The sequence below is a fragment of the Lissotriton vulgaris genome, chromosome 5 (assembly GCF_964263255.1).
Source record: "Lissotriton vulgaris chromosome 5, aLisVul1.2, whole genome shotgun sequence".
Taxonomy (NCBI): Eukaryota; Metazoa; Chordata; class Amphibia; order Caudata; family Salamandridae; genus Lissotriton; species Lissotriton vulgaris.
The window spans coordinates 1,920,789,672-1,920,805,296 of record NC_141693.1 but is presented as its reverse complement, the minus strand read 5'-3'; the positions used below and the strand labels follow the sequence as shown (position 1 = coordinate 1,920,805,296).

General features: G+C 49.3%; 1 pseudogene across 1 annotated transcript in view; it reads right to left on the bottom strand.

Moving 5' to 3' along the window:
• The window catches only part of LOC147717725 (E3 ubiquitin-protein ligase TRIM11-like), a 252,636-nt pseudogene that overhangs the window by 56,205 nt on the left and 180,806 nt on the right, over positions 1-15,625 (bottom strand). Inside the window, exons 6-7 of the transcript XR_015296088.1 lie at positions 5,435-5,455; positions 5,316-5,342 (exon numbers count right to left, since the gene is read on the bottom strand). The product of XR_015296088.1 is annotated as an E3 ubiquitin-protein ligase TRIM11-like (transcript). The remainder of the gene's footprint in view (positions 1-5,315; positions 5,343-5,434; positions 5,456-15,625) is intronic.

Sequence of the window (15,625 nt, the reverse complement as noted above, 5' to 3'; positions counted from 1 at the left end):
GCTCTTCAAATTCGTCGTGGGACAAGATTCAAACTCGAAACCACTTCAACTTCAACCGTCTGGGCACCATGGACTTCGCCTGGAACCAAGACTGCACCAAGGAAAACTCCAGCTGCTCTTGGTATCGCTGTTCTGCATGTCTTCTTTGTCATCTCTGCCTGTGCTTTATCCAGGTTCCTCTCCATGCCTGTGGGCATCAAAGACACCGAAAGAATCTACCTTGGAGTGAAGGAGTCACTCCCCTGCATCTGAAGGCACCGTAACGAAGCTGACCGGTCTGCTGCCTCTGATGTTCCACTCGATTCAGAAAAGGGGGGTGGTGATGAACAGAGTGTCTGAATTAAGCAGACCACTCTTACCCAATCCAAAGATCAGGGCTTGATCCATCACCATTATTTATCTCACTGCCCCATCCCAGCTCAGAACCTGGCTATATGCAAATCAGTCTGTCCCTGGCCCAGTGCATCATGGGGACAGGGCAGACTAAACTACCAAGCCAATTCTTCACCAGAAAGGAGACAAGCTACCGGGGACCGGTTTCTGGCATTTCACCACCCGAGTGGCTGAGAGGGCTCAGCCACTCGGGTGGTGGTTCTGCAACTCCCTCAAAGCCTGACCTATCCTCTCAGCACGTTTGAGGCCAGAATCCCTAGTCGGAACCGCTGGAACAGAACCCCTGTGCACCACTTCAACTTGCTGTTGCCAAGTTTTGCTGGCTCTGTCCTTCAGAGAGTTTTTGGACTACAGGATCCCCCAGGCTCCAGAATCTCATCTTGCCAAGATCTTCACCCTCAACGCATCCTCTGCACAGTGAGCATGCATCTTTGGTGATCTACTCGAGGTACCCTTGCGACTCCTGTGCTTTCGGCCTGTGGGTCCTCTTGAGAGTCTTCTTTGTGGGAGAGGTGTGGCGCCGCGGCCAGGGTGATTGACGCTGGAATCTGGGGATCACGGTTCGATTACCGCGCCGGCGGCAGATTAGCCCAGCCCAGCACCATGTGACTCTGGGCAATAGCTTGCTTAATCTTCCCAACGGCCCCCAGCGCCTGGAGTCTCTTATGGGTGATTGTTTGTGCTTTACAAATGTGGATTATTATTATTATTCTTTGGCTTCAGTGGGATCCCCTGCTTGCTCTGGCGTGCTCTGACTCTCCTGCATTTGGTGAGACCCTTGGACCTTGCTGGTCCCAACATTTTTCGTTTACCACATCTGTTGATGCTGCTAAGGCTTGTTGGTGCTCCCGCCAGACACCGACCCCAACATGGGACAGCTTGTGAACAACTCTCTGTGTTCTACAGCATCACCTGGTCCTCACAGCTGTGGCGTCAAGGCTCCCCTCATCACTCCTGCATCTTATGTCATCTGTGGTAATTGCTCTTCCGTGCCTCCTGGTCACCTCCAAGTGGCATAGACTCTGTCTCCTCTGCTTGCAGGTTCTTTTCTTCAAGAATCCATCCTTGCATTCCACCGGACTCTTCCACCTTCTTTGCCAGCAGCATCTTCACTGAAGTCCTCCATTGTGGTCTCCGGCGGTTTTCGACGTCACTTCGAACCTATGCACCCGGTTTCACTGTTGTAGGTATCCTGGTTCTAAGGATAACTACGGGTGGTGTGACTCTCCAATCTTCTGTCTTCCACTGAGTTTCTTCAGGGTCCAGTAGGAAGGGTCATTCTTCTTGAAAACTGCGACTTTCCCAGCTCTTCTGTGTCTTTTGGTCCAAGTCCCGAAGTTCGCATCCCACTTATTTAGTATATAGTTTGGTTTTCCACTGGAGACCACTGTGTATTTGTGCTTACTTACCTATTTACAAGTGAACTATTATGTGTATTGTGTTGATAACTTTGGGTAGGAGATATACCTATGTGGTAGTGAGCGTGTATAATAATTATACTTATTTTTAAAACTACACTGTGTGGTTCTTTTTCGTTTAACCTACACTATATGATTAGTTCTGGTAAAACAAGCTGGTTAACACTCCTCCTGGACTAAGCCTCTCCACAGCTACTACATATACCAAGCCAGCCTCCTGCAGTAGACAATTCTAAATATTTGGGACCAATGTCTGTTATACTAACCTTAATGGAGATTTGTCTGTGGAGGAGTGAAGAAACGTAGGCATCCTTCTACCACAATGACAATCTGTCAGTTAAACCCTAAATACAGTGGACAGATATGTCAACCATGGCGGAAAAACAACTGTCCGTTCACCACCCTCTAAATGATGCCCTTAGTCTCTTACCATCTGAGGTGTCTGTTCAGATTAGTCAATGATGTTTTATGTTCTTCACAAGGGACCTGGATAGATTAAGTTCAGCAACAGTTAAGATAAAGTTGGCCTGTGAAAACCAACTGGCGTAATTCTAAATGATTGAGGATTTTCCAGTTAAGAATTGAGTAGGAGTGGGTGGAAAGCTCAGTCTGACAACAAAAAACTGGACAGACTCCTCAATCTAGGAATACTGATGGATGTCAAAGTGGAAAAAACAAAAGGCATTTGGGGGAGAAATTTAGCAGACTTATTTGGGCTTTTAGGTAGAAATCCTGGGTCCCAAAAATGTGACTCCTTCAAGCACCGCTGCAGGCTTATTGGTTCTCCCCACATTGAACTGTGGACTGCTAGTATCATTTTTGGTTGGAGAACCTTGTTAGGTCTCGCATGGTGTCGGGTGCACACATGTGCACTCGAGCTCGCGAGATTTAATGACTTGGAGTAGCGTGGTTAAACCCCGCCCCTCTTCTCCATTGGCTGGCCTCCTAAACGGTGGCCAGCCGTTGGAGAAGAGGTCCCAGTGATGTTATTCTTAGTTCTAAGCCCCGTCCTTTTCGGATTGGGGGGCGTGTTTTTTTTAACTTTCTTTCTCCCCTCTTCTCCATTGGCTGGAATGTAAACAACAGTCAAAAACACGCCCTTTGTTTACATTCCAGCAAATGGAGAAGAGGGGAGAAAGAAAGTAAAAAAACAAGCCCCCCAATCCCAAAAGGACGGGGCTTAGTGACAAATGGTGAGCGCTTGTTCTTTGCGTTAAGAGCCTGTCTGCATCTACTGTAATCGCTTGAGGGGCACCTCTGGTGTATTGCTAGCCACAGAAGTTAAGCCTGTCGGTATTTCCTGTTTGTAGCAAACTCTTTCATTTCATGCAAGTACTTCTAAGTTCAAAGTTCCTTAGCACAGCCCATGTACCAGCCCTGATTCTGGGAGATGATCAAGTTCGCCTGGATCCAGTACCTCAGCGTCCGTCTGATCTTCCTCTGGGGTTTCAAACGAGTCAAAATCTTTGTTTTCCAAAACCAGGTGCTGCGAAACGTGCCAGTCCCGCCGGCATCTTCGTATAAACTGCACCAGAGCTGAATCACCAAGCAGACTCGTTCCCTGGAAGGCGGCCTTGCCTCTGGCATCTGCATGGGACCTTTGCACTTTCTCGACATCCTGTGAGCGCTTCCATTGTGGGGTTGACTTTATTCTTTAATCAGAAATTGCAGGTGGCCCTTAGCACCTACACCCAACAGACAGGAAACCGTTCACGAGGGCAGCATACTTAAAAAAATGCCCATTAACAGAAAATGTACCAGAAGTGGTTACTTTTGCAGTTTGTAAATTCTTGTGAAAGTACAGTTATGATGTTAAATATATTTGCTTAATTCATCACACACCCCAAGATGCCTGCAAGTAAATAAATAATTTGAGTGATATGTCCCACACCCCCTCACCCTCACACCACACCCCTCACCCTCACACCCCCTAACACCCCTCACTCTCACACATCCTCACACCCCCTCACCCTCACACACCCTCACCCTCACTCACCCTCACACTCCCACACCCTCACCCTCACACTCACACACCCACCCTCACACACCCTCACTCACCCTCACACACTCACCCTCACACCTTCACCCTCACTCACCCCATCACCCTCACACCCCCTCACCCTCAACCTGTCACCCTCACACCCCCACACCCTCACACCCCCTCACCCTCACACACCCTCAGCCTCCCTCACCCTCACCCTCAGCCTCCCTCGCCCTCACTTCCGGCGCTCTGTGTGTGTGTGGCGCTGTGTGTGTGTATGGGTGTGTGTGGCGCTGTGTGTGTGTATGTGTGTGGGGCGCTCTGTGTGCGTGTGTGGCTCTGTGTGTGTGTGTGTGTGTGTGTGTGGCTGTGTGTGTGGCTCTGTGTGTGTGGCTCTGTGTGTGTGGCTCTGTGTGTGTGGCTCTGTGTGTGTGTGGGGGTGCAAATGCAATAGGTCTCGCATTTACAAACGATTAAGCTATTGGCATTGTAAATGACAATGACATTTATTTATCTCTTTCCAAAATCAACACATAAATAACAATTTTGTCATTTACAATGCCAATAGCTCTAACTTTTGCAAAGGCGAGGCCGTTGTATTGTAAATGCTTGTTTTTCCTTACTTGCCAAGATCTGTTGAAAACCACTGGACACATTTCTTGCATTTAAATAGTATGTTTTGTGGGACTATGTCATTATAGAGGTTGTCTGTAATCACACTGAAGTAGGAAAGCTTCAACACTATTACCGGCAGGCATTGCACTGGCTGCCGGTAAAAGAGCGAGCCTTGTTTAAACTTGGCTGTACCACCTTTCAGGCCAAAATGGGCACCGCCCCGGAGTTCATCTGCTCCGCCATCAAACCCTATACACCTGGTAGAGAGCTTCGATCCACTCACCAGGCCCTGCTAACTACCCCCCGTTTCCGAAAGAAAAAGGCCGGAGGAACAACATTCGCAGTTCTCGCTCCTGCGTTTTGGAACTCCCTTCCGACGGAACTCCGGATGACTTCCTCCAACATCGAGTTTTGGAAGGGTCTCAAAACTCTGCTCTTCTCCCAAACTTACAAGGTCTGATCCCCCTCCGCTCCTGCTACCCCCTCGCAGTCCAAAAGCGCCAAGAAACCGCGTGGTAGAAGAGCGCTATATAAATGTTTTTAAATTCAAAATTAAATTCAAATTAGGGGCTGGGCATGACAATAGCACAGAACCAGAAGACCAAGATCCAACCTACAAGAAATATTTTGTGTCTCAGTGACAAGTCCCATCTTTTGGGCTCATCCTTAATTCAAGGGATTGAGATGTTAGGTGCAATGGTACTTCTGGACACAGGTGCCACCCCATTAAACCTTGTTGTCATCCCCTGTCCAATGGCCCCAAGTTGTCATCGCTGCTTTCATGATTTGGTCTGAACGAAAGTTTTTCTCGCTATCCCACCTCTACCCTTCCGGTGACTCATAGTATCAGGAAGACCCCAGGAAGGGTTTACAGTTTGTGACTTACAGTATGAATTAGTTTAACTCACATGAACAGCTTTTGATGCATCTCCAATCTGAAAGTAAGAAGAACATGGAGGGTTTATGAAATCGAATATAATGTGACATTGAATAAACAAAGATATTTTTATCTATTGAACAAACTTACCCAATTCTGCAAGTAACGTTGCTGTATAGGGAAAAAAAGATGCATTAGATTCCAAATGATTTTACTGCAAGTTCCAAAGCTCACCTCAACCTCTCATCCAGGGCTGTTCTCCAACCTTCATCTGGCTCACATGTTAACGTTCTTGCTCATTTTTTCCTCTGCTCCTGACCTCAACTCCACACTCCAACCCTCACCGAGCTCCCTTCTACATCACTCACCTCACGCTCCCTGCAGTGCTCTCTACATTCCACTCTAAGGAAAATGTCAGCACTTCAGAAAAATATCCATGGATCATAGTTGGAGTAGGTGGCACAGGAAACACCAGTTCAAATCTAGAGCGGTTCAAACTAATTCACATCTCTTCCAGGACCTTGCAAGTTGTAAGTACAGAATGTTCCTTGGCTAAGCATGTTCCATTCTACTGTCTTCCCTCCACACCTCAGCCCAATCTCATTTACATTGATTACCATTTTCTTCTTTCCCCCTCCTCCCAACCATGGGTAATCCACTGAATAATTCCCAAATAAAGATGTACAATGGAGGGTTTCAAACTTCAAATCCTCATATTTACTGTGACCCAATGTCACACTTTATTGATTTTAACCAAAGGAGAGGAATAGGGGAAAGTAGTACCTCAATTCACAGTAACTGTATTTTAAATGCTAAACACAGGCCACAGTGGTCTGGTGTTAACATTCACTCAGAAGAGTTTACACTCTGCGGACAGATGTGAATTCCATTTCTTCCCTTAAGGTGACTTGTCTTGTTTTTTTGTCGTTTGTTGATGGTCTCAGCTAGTATGCTTGCAATTCTGATTAGTTTTACATCGAAGAAAGTACTATCTTGGGTAAGTAATCCAGTAGCCAAAGGTGTAGTTAAGTAGGTTTATTCATTACAAGTAGGATGATAAAGGAGGGTCCACCGGGAGCAGTGTCACTCAAACCGACCACTCATTCAAACCATGCATTCACGAACATTCTGATAAAATCACATACACAGGCTGAGCAGCAGGGAAGGAGAAGACCAAAATACAACAACTAGATTTCTTGATTAGAATCTTTGCTGTCTTTGATATGTGAGGAGAATACACAATCTTTAAAATCAAGGAACTTGTGAGGTTACCTAGTGACCTCCATGGGTAGTCTACATGTTGGATTTTCAGATGTCATGAGAGCTCGCCCTCTCCTTGTTGGCAACAGTTCGGCAGAAACACCTTTTCTGATGTGTACAATCATGCATGATATCTAATCAAAGGGAGGTCATGTCATCTGATGGACTATAAAGTTATCATGGCTCACATAGGAAGTGACTTGAATCGCCTGATTCTTAATAACACTGGCTGAGGTAAGCAAGTGGAGCTATCAAGGGGGGACTGTAGAAAAAGGTAGGGCTAGGACCTTTCTCAAGATTTGCCCGGCGCTAACCGCCCTTGTACCATTCAAGTTTACCAAGCAATGAGGCAGGCGCCGGAGACCAGAAGGCAGGAAACAGAAGTTTATTCCGACGGAGCAGAACACATCAGATCAGACAACAAGGTATCGTCTCAAGGTGCTCTAACAGCCTCTCGGAGGCCTGGCCTCTTATACACTGGTTTATGGCATGTGACCTTCCTTTATTACAATAAGAACTTTGTAAAGCAAGAAAAAGACATCCCCGTAATCCTCGTGTTAATCCCACCCCCATATACCTTCACAATGGAGGTCCTCAACCTGCTGATAAGAGAGGGGGTCATCACGCAGCTGAGTGTTTCGTCGAGTCTTAGGATGTGTGCGCCTGATCATATCACAGGGGGTGGGGAGGCCTGGATCAATAGAGGGTCCTTTGAAGGAGAGCGACCTCATACAATAAGGGTCAGTAAATGATATCTCCCGGCTTATGCAGTGGCCTCGGACCTGTGTGGACAGTCGGACACGGGGTGAGGGGCCATCAATGGAGTGGTATTCATGCTGCGTGGACAATCCAGCGCAGAGGGGAGGTTTATCAACAGAGGGGCATTCATGGGAGGAGAGGAGGTGTTGGTCAGGCGCTGGCGTGACTCCCAAGGACAGGGTCATGCAGAAGGGTCATGCTCATAAGGAGGAGGGAGGGGGAGCCAGGGTGCGCGGAGGATGCTTGCTGGGTCAGAGGGGCGCGCTGGCGATCGATCGTGGACAGGGAGACCATGATATCTAAAATGGCTGCCGTGCGTGTAGTACATAGGTGACAAGCTGGCGCAGATGATGTTCAGATCGCAAACTAAAATTCCACAGTCCTCCCTTTTAACATGTCTCGCCAACTTGTCAGTTTGAATTTATCCCCATAAGGCCACGTATTTCTACTTCATAGAGGGGGCTCATGTGCTCATTTCGGAAGTCCAAAGTCTTTGGGCACATACAGTTAGAAGCAAGGCCGAGCAAAGGTGGCAGACATTGGATACCTAAGCAACACCCACATAATATCACAACAGGTACCAGCACGAAGGAAAACAACTTCCAAACCCAATTTTTCAAAGTGTCCCAAAACCAGCTCCCAAGCGACCATCCTTCCTGTTCTTGGTGAACCTCTGAGGACAGTCTGTGGAGGTGTTCAATGGCTTTGTAGACTGAAGGCGAGTTGTCAGGCACGTAGGTGCAGCAGCTGGATCCGATGATGCGGCATGCTCCTCCTCGGTCGGCTAGGACCACGTCTAGGACGAGTCGATTTTGAAGGGTCACAAGGCGGATCGCCTGAAGTTCCGCAGTGTTGTTGGCGAGGATACCAGCCGTGATGTTGATCGTTGTTTCTACTGCCTGGGTCAGGTGTCGGATAGCACGGCTGTTTGCCATTGGGCCCCACAGGGGAACAAGTCCCTTTGCTGCATCCAGGAACTGGGCTCCAGTGGAGTCGGCTTGCCCAAGGTCGTCCGCACGCCTCTGCCGGTGGTGGTTGGCAGGGGCTACATATGTGGGTGGAAGAACGAAGGCAATATAACAGGTGCCCTTCCAACCTCTCGGGAGCCAGGTGTAAGCCTTGGTGCCACACACAAAGTACATGTTTGGAGAAGCAACAAAAGAAGGGGGTTCAGCTGAGTCCAATGTTCTGGTGATTCGGCAGGCGCTGTAACCCACCAGCTGCGTTCCCTGGCCTTCGAGACAGACGAGACCTGTGACATTGATAACAGACAGGGCCACAGTTAGAGTGGCGGTAGTTTGTTTTTGCAGATGAGTGAAGGTGGTTCTGGCCGGATTGTGGAGCACCTGTACTTCGACTCGTTCTTTGGCTGGAATGTCTTTGATGAAGGTGGCGCCTGTGAGCGCAGGACACAGGGCAGCTGGGGTCTTTCCTGTTTTGTTCAGCCAGAACCCAGAGTAGAAGTGTGACACTGTCCGGCTGGAGGTGGCGTTGTCCCTGTGGCTCTCTTGCATGAGGATCAACCAGGCGAGGCAAGAGCCGTGGACTGAGAAGGGTGAAGGGATGAAGGGGATGGAGTGTCCAGTGGCATGCGGGAGCAACCCGCAGATCCAACAGTTCGTAGCATTCGCAGCAAGGTTGTGTTGGTGCAACAGTTGCACGAAGGAATTGTTCCAGAATTCCCTGCGCCTTTCTCGGAGCTGAGGCGACAGAGAGATTAGGTGATGCTCTTTCAGGGGTGTTGGCTGTGCAGTAGGTAGCAATGTCTCATGAGCCGATGTGCTTTCCTCCAGAATCCAGAAGGAGGTCATGAGGAGGAGGCAGAAGAGGAAGACAATGAAGAGTGCAATTGTCTTTGATTTGTGCAGGTTGTCAGTCTTTGGATTTCTATACTGGGTATTTCCTGTTGCTTCCATCATCTTCTTATCTGGCGCTTCCATCATCTTCCTATCTGGCGCTTCCATCACCTTCAAGGGGCTCGGTAGTGGGCAGAACCACAGACTTCGTTTAGCTTCTCTCCCGGCAACCCTTGATTGTGTGTAGGTCACCGTTCTGAGATTTTAACTTAGTCCGTGGCCTACTTAGCCGAGACTCCCTCCTTTCGACGCAGGAAATACCCTTCTCTGGATGGCACAGTGGGATCAGAGAATTTTGCAAGTTCGAGTGCCTCAGTATCTGGATAACAGTCCAATATCGGTCGGTCTTTGCTCAGGAGCTCTTCTTGGGTGCTGACGTTTTCTGTCGTGGCCAGGTTTGCAGAGACCTTCCGGCAATGATGCGCGTGCAGCCAGTGCTTCTTCCCCTCCACTCGGAGTGCCGTTCGGGTGGTGATCAGCACTTGCCAGGGGCCCGTCCACCGAGGTTCCAGACTCTTGGTTCGCTGGAAATTTCGTATCAATACGAAATCTCCCGGTTGGATGTCGTGACCGGGGCCCCTGGAAGCATCGGGGATGGCCTGCTGCACCTGTTGATGGATGACAGACAACGTTTTAGTTAACTTGCACAAATAATCAGACAGTAGGACGTCCGGGACGTCATGAATGGAGGTCGGTTTGGGAGCAGTCCAGAGATTCATTGGCCGCCCGAACACGACCTCGTAGGGGGTCAAATGGTGCTTGGTGGGAGTGGAGCGCATTGATAACAAAGCCAGTGGGAGGGCATCCGGCCAGTTAAGTCCAGTGGTGGCCACTATTTTTGCCAGTTTCAGCTTCAGTGTGGCATTATGGCGTTCCACTAGACCAGCGGATTGGGGGTGGAAGACCGCATGGAATCGTTGCTTCACCCCCAACCCCTTCAGGATTAGTTGGATAACCTCAGCTATGAAGTGGGGGCCATTGTCGCTCCATAAAATTCGGCAAAGGCCATAGCGAGGGAAGAATTCTTTCAGTAGTACTTTGGCAGTAGTCATGGCAGTGTTGTCACGGGTTGGATAGGCCTCTACCCATTTACTGAAAGCACATACAATGACTAGTACATACTTTAGGTTTTGGCATCTCTCTAGTTGGATGTAATCCATCTGAAGGACCTCAAAGGGGTGATTGGGGGTCCCAAACCCTCCCCGGGGCACTACAGTTCCTTTCCCGGGGTTGTGTTGCAGGCAGATAAGGCACTGCTGGACTAGACGTCTGGCTGAGTCAGGGATTTTGTTGTTGTGCCAGACTCTGGAAATGAGTTCGATCATGGGTGCAGATCCTATGTGTGCGGGGGAGTGAGCCATTGTCAGTATGGGAATCAGATATGAGTCGGGCAGCAACCATTTGCTTGCATCCTTCGTTCGCCAACAGCCCTCCTCATCCTTCAAACCCACCCTTGCCCACTTAGTCAGCTCGTGAGGGGTGCTGGCCGATTGTATGTCTCTGATCATTATCCTTGTGTCACTCCATGTTTCTGCTTGTGACCTGGTCATGTACATGCGTGTCACCGTCCTATTCTCGGCTGTGGTTCGTGCAGTGATGTCGGCCAATGCATTCCCTTGTCCAACTAAGTCTGTCACCTTTTTGTGTGCCTGACATTTGATCACCGCTAATCGTTTGGGGAAGAGCACTGCTTCAATCAGAGCGGAGACTAGATCTCCGTGGAGGATCGGGGTGCCGTGGGACGTCAGGAATCCCCTCTCCCTCCACAGGAGCCCAAAATGGTGGACCACTCCGAAGGCATACTGGCTGTCCGTATATACGTTCGTGGTGGTCCCTTCGGCTATGATGCATGCTCGGGTGAGGGCTATCAGCTCTGCTGCCTGGGCAGATCGTTGTGTGATGCAGGCTGTCTCAACTACTGTTCGGGCTGTCGTTACTGCATAGGCAGCTGAGGTGGTGCCATCTAGGAGTTTGATGCAAGAGCCGTCTACCCATAGCTCTCCATCGGGGTCAGTAAAAGCAGTGTCTCGGAGGTCAACCCTACTCCTGGTTTGTTCGTCCGTGAGGGTCACACAGTCGTGGATGGGAGGAACGTCGGGGTCATTCTCAGGCAGGGGTAACAATGTGGCAGGATTCAAAGTCGTGCATCTTTTTAGTGTGATGTGGGGTGCAAGTAGCGTCAGTTCATACCCTGTCAGTCGTGCGCTAGTCAGGTGTTGGGTCTTTGTCTGATTCAAGAGGGTGTCGACTGCATGGGGTACTAGCACTGTGAGAGAGTTGGAAAGTACAATTCCCTCGCTCTGACGGATAGAGACAGCAGCGGCGGCTACTGCTCGAAGGCAGGCAGGCAAAGCTCTGGCTACAGGATCAAGAGTGGCGGAGAAGTAGGCACAAGGGCGCTGCTTAGGACCAATTGATTGAGTTAGGACAGACAATGCGCATCCCTCCCTTTCGTGGGTGAAGAGGGATAAGGGTTTGGAGTAATCCGGCGTTCCGAGGACGGGCGCTGAGCAGAGTGCATCCCGTAATTCCTTAAAGGAGGCTTGACACTCAGTGGTCCAAGGAAGCGGGGAGGGGACATCTTTGGTCAGTAGGGCAAGTAATGGTTTCACAATGAGGCTGTAATTAGGCAACCACTGTCTGCAAAAAGAGGTTAGGCCAACCAAAGAGCGGACCTGCTTTTGCGTTTTCGGGATGGGGGTATCTAGGATGGTTTGGATTCGGTCGGGTGTAAGCTTCCTCCCTTCTTTGGACAGAAGATGGCCTAGGTAAGTCACCTGTGGCTGACAGAACTGTAACTTCTTTTTGGAGACTTTATGGCCATTCTCTGCAAGAAAGTGTAGGAGTTGGACGGTGGCTGTCGTTGCAAGCGGGGTGGTGTCGGCCGCCAAAAGGATATCATCAACATATTGGATCAACACCACTCCCTCTGGTAGCTGGAAGGCATCCAGCTGTCTTTTGAGGGCCTGGCTGTAAATGCTGGGACTTTCAGTGTACCCCTGGGGAGCTCTACAAAATCGGTACGAACGGGATTTTAAGGTGAAGCCGAAGAGATAACGGCTGTCTGGATGGATGGGGATAGAGAAAAACGCGTTCTTAAGGTCGATAACAGTGAAGGTGGTGGCAGTGGACGGGATGAGGGTCAGAATGGTGGTGATATCAGAGACCACAGGATATTGGGGTACAACCACTTTGTTAATCTCTCGCAAGTCGATGATGAAGCAGTACGCTTTCTCATCTCCTTCACCTTGCTTTTTAACAATAGGTAGGATTGGGCTGTTGCAGACGTTGCTAACCACCTCTTCAACCACTCCTGCATCTACCAGAGACTGAATGATCGCTACCAGTGCCTTCTCACCCTCTGGCGATATCCGATATTGCGGGAGTTTCGGGAGCATAGCGTCCTGTCGTACAGTTATGTGAATCGGATCAATCATCATTCGCCCCACATCAGAGTCATTTTTGGCCCACAGGTACGGAGGCAGGGTGTCAAGCAGGGACAGATCAGCGTCAGTTATGGAGCACATGTGTCGTGGGGGACGGGATCTGGGCATGTCTGGGTTGTCGTACAGGATGACTCGTATTCCATCTGGGGAACACCTAATGGTAGCTCGGAAATGTTTCAGTAAGTCAATACCCATAATGGCGTCAGGGGAGTTGGAGGAGAGTAGAAATGTCGCGTCAGTGGTGTTGTTTTCTAGGTCAAAGGTAATAGGTACGGACAGGGGGTTAGTGGAGGGCGTCCCATCGAAACCTATCGACGTTATGTGTGAGCCAGACAAGGGTGCCCTTGGAATCAGTCGTTTTGATAACACACTACGTGTCGCCCCAGTGTCTACCAAGAATGGAGACTCTGTACCCAAGACCTTAGCGGTGACATAAGGACCTTGCTGGTCAACACAGAGCTCGACTGGATCCCTCCCTTGCCCCTGGCAGTCCTATGCAAAGTCAGGGGCATGTTCACCTTCGGACAGCTGATATTGGTTCTGTCGGGGACGGTCAAACGTGTTCAGTCTCCCTGATCTGTCATTGCTGGTGTCGTTGGTGTGCCCTCGTCCCTGTACTCTATTCCTCGGACCACCTGCCACATCCCTGGAATCCCTATTTCTATTCATTTCTAGCAGAACCGGACACTGGAATTTCCAATGGCCGAGCCCTTTGCAGAAGGCGCATTGGTCATTGCTAACGTCTCTACGTCCAGTGTGGGGTGCTGGGGTGTGATCTTTAGGGGGTAGATCTCTGGGGGTGGTTGATTGGTAGTTCCCCCTTTGGTGTTCCCGTCCTAACGCTATACCTTGTATCTGGGCTATCATTACCCTTTCCTTTAAATCTTTCTTCTTTTTCTCGGACGCCCTATCATTCTCATTCTTTTGGTGCTCGTAATACTGAGCCATCTGAAGGATAGCTGCGGGTTTGGAGGCCCCCCAACTACTCTCACTCGTCTGCAGTTTTTGGGAGACTTCTTGTGTTAGTCCCTTTACATAATTTTGCACAAACAGGTGTTGTCCGGTTGCGGTGGTCATGTCTTGGCCACTGTAGTCGGAGAACACTGTCTCAAATCGGGAGAAGTATTCTGACACATCTTCCTGGGGGTTTCTGTCGACAGGCCGTGACTATCGACCAGTCTACTTTCCTTTCCGGGACCAGGGTTTTTAACTTCTGGACCAGTTTGTCTGGGAGTTCCAGTATGTCCTTCACTGGTTTACTCCCCGGCTCTCGCTGTCTATCTAGTTTACCGAGTTGGTCCCAGGTATGTCCAAACAGATCCGTGTGGTCAACCTTCCGGATTTGCTTCCACACATCAGCTGGCAGGCATAACCCAAAGAACAAGTCAATATCTGCTAAAGTCATTATTGTCGAACCCAAGGCTGTGCCTAATTCGGTATAAAATGCCGTCGGGTTCTTTCTTAAGTCGGGCAGGGTTTGCTTAAAGGTTAGGATGTCTTGTCGGTCCCACGGTTGGTAAACCCAATTGTACACAACCCTCCCCTTTGCATTTTCACTATTAACATCATCGCTCGTTCCCTGGCCCCGTGGCGGGATCCAGTAAGGAGCCGCTTCTCTGATAGGCATCATAGTATTGGCTACTTCTGCCGAGGTTGTTTCAGGGACCGTAACCTTGGCTTCTGGTTTCTGTTCCGCGAGGTGGCGGAAGACCTCAAGCATTTGCATGAAGAGCTCCGTCGCCTCACGTTCAGTCCCATCTCCAACATCAATCTTCCTATACAGTGTTGTCAGTGTAGAGGGACCCTTACTCTGATACCTATCTTCATACGCGTTCAGGGTGTGGTAGCTGAATCGCAAAATGAAATGCCGTCGGTGGCTGTCGGCATGTGAATTATATACGCTCATTGTGTATTCTTCGCTCTACCTTCGTTCTACCAATGTCCTTGCTATTTCGTTGATCCCATCCCGCTCATCTTTGCTCAACCTACTTAACCTGGCTGATGATGGTTTGCTAGCCTCGGGGTCGTCTGACGAAGTTGTTAATGTGGCTGGTGCGGAGGCCGTGAGGGCCGGTGCACTAGCACTAGGGTCACTTTCACTCACACTCGGGGCTTGCAGGTTTTGTTGGCTGGGAGCATATGGAGGGGGCATGTAGATGATTGGGGGACCTAACAGTAACTCATCGTTTGCCCGTTGTTTGGAGGGTAGTTCAGGGTAGAGCGCAGAGGGGGTCCTAACAGGACATTGGCCTGTTGACCCTGATTCTTGGTTTCGTGTAGCTTCTTTTCTTTCTTTTATTTCTTCTTCTAGTTGTTTTGCGGCTAGGTGGGCTGCCTTTCGTAGTTCTTTCCCTATCTTTGCTTCTTCTCTTTTCTTTCGTTGTTCCGTTTCTTTGCGCCACATGCCGATACTGTCGAGCATAGTGGGCGTGGTCTTATTCTTCTGGAGCGCTATTTCTAATGTTTTTATTTTATTTTCACTAAAGGAACCTATCAGTGGCCACTGACTTTCAGGGTTCTTTTTCGTGTATTTATGCCATAGTCTAGTGTAAGCTATAGCGACTAGTCCATACTTAGTGAACATGTCCTTATTAGGGGTGCCCTCCAGTGGAGCTGGATGGTTCATCTCTAATAAGCGGTCCGGGCTAAACAGGCTACCAACCAGTGGGGAGAAGATAGGCATGACGGTTTACACCGGGGACAAAAAGTCTGCACTACCTATCTTATCACGGCGGGCAAAGACTAGACAGAATATTTCTATTCTCCGTTGTTTGCCGGCGGTGAATACCTCAAACGAACCAATACCGAATAATCGGCCAATCAAACAATTCAGTGGGGAGAATAAGTGGGCACGAAAAGTTATCGCTACCCACTCTTTCTCTACCTGCAAAGAGAGGCCTTGTTCTTACCTGTTTGCAGACAAAGAATCTCCAGACAATAATCCACGAACAACAGTTCGGGAAACAGTGGGGGAGGAAGATAGGTACGACGGATTACAATGGGGACAAAAGTCTGCGTTA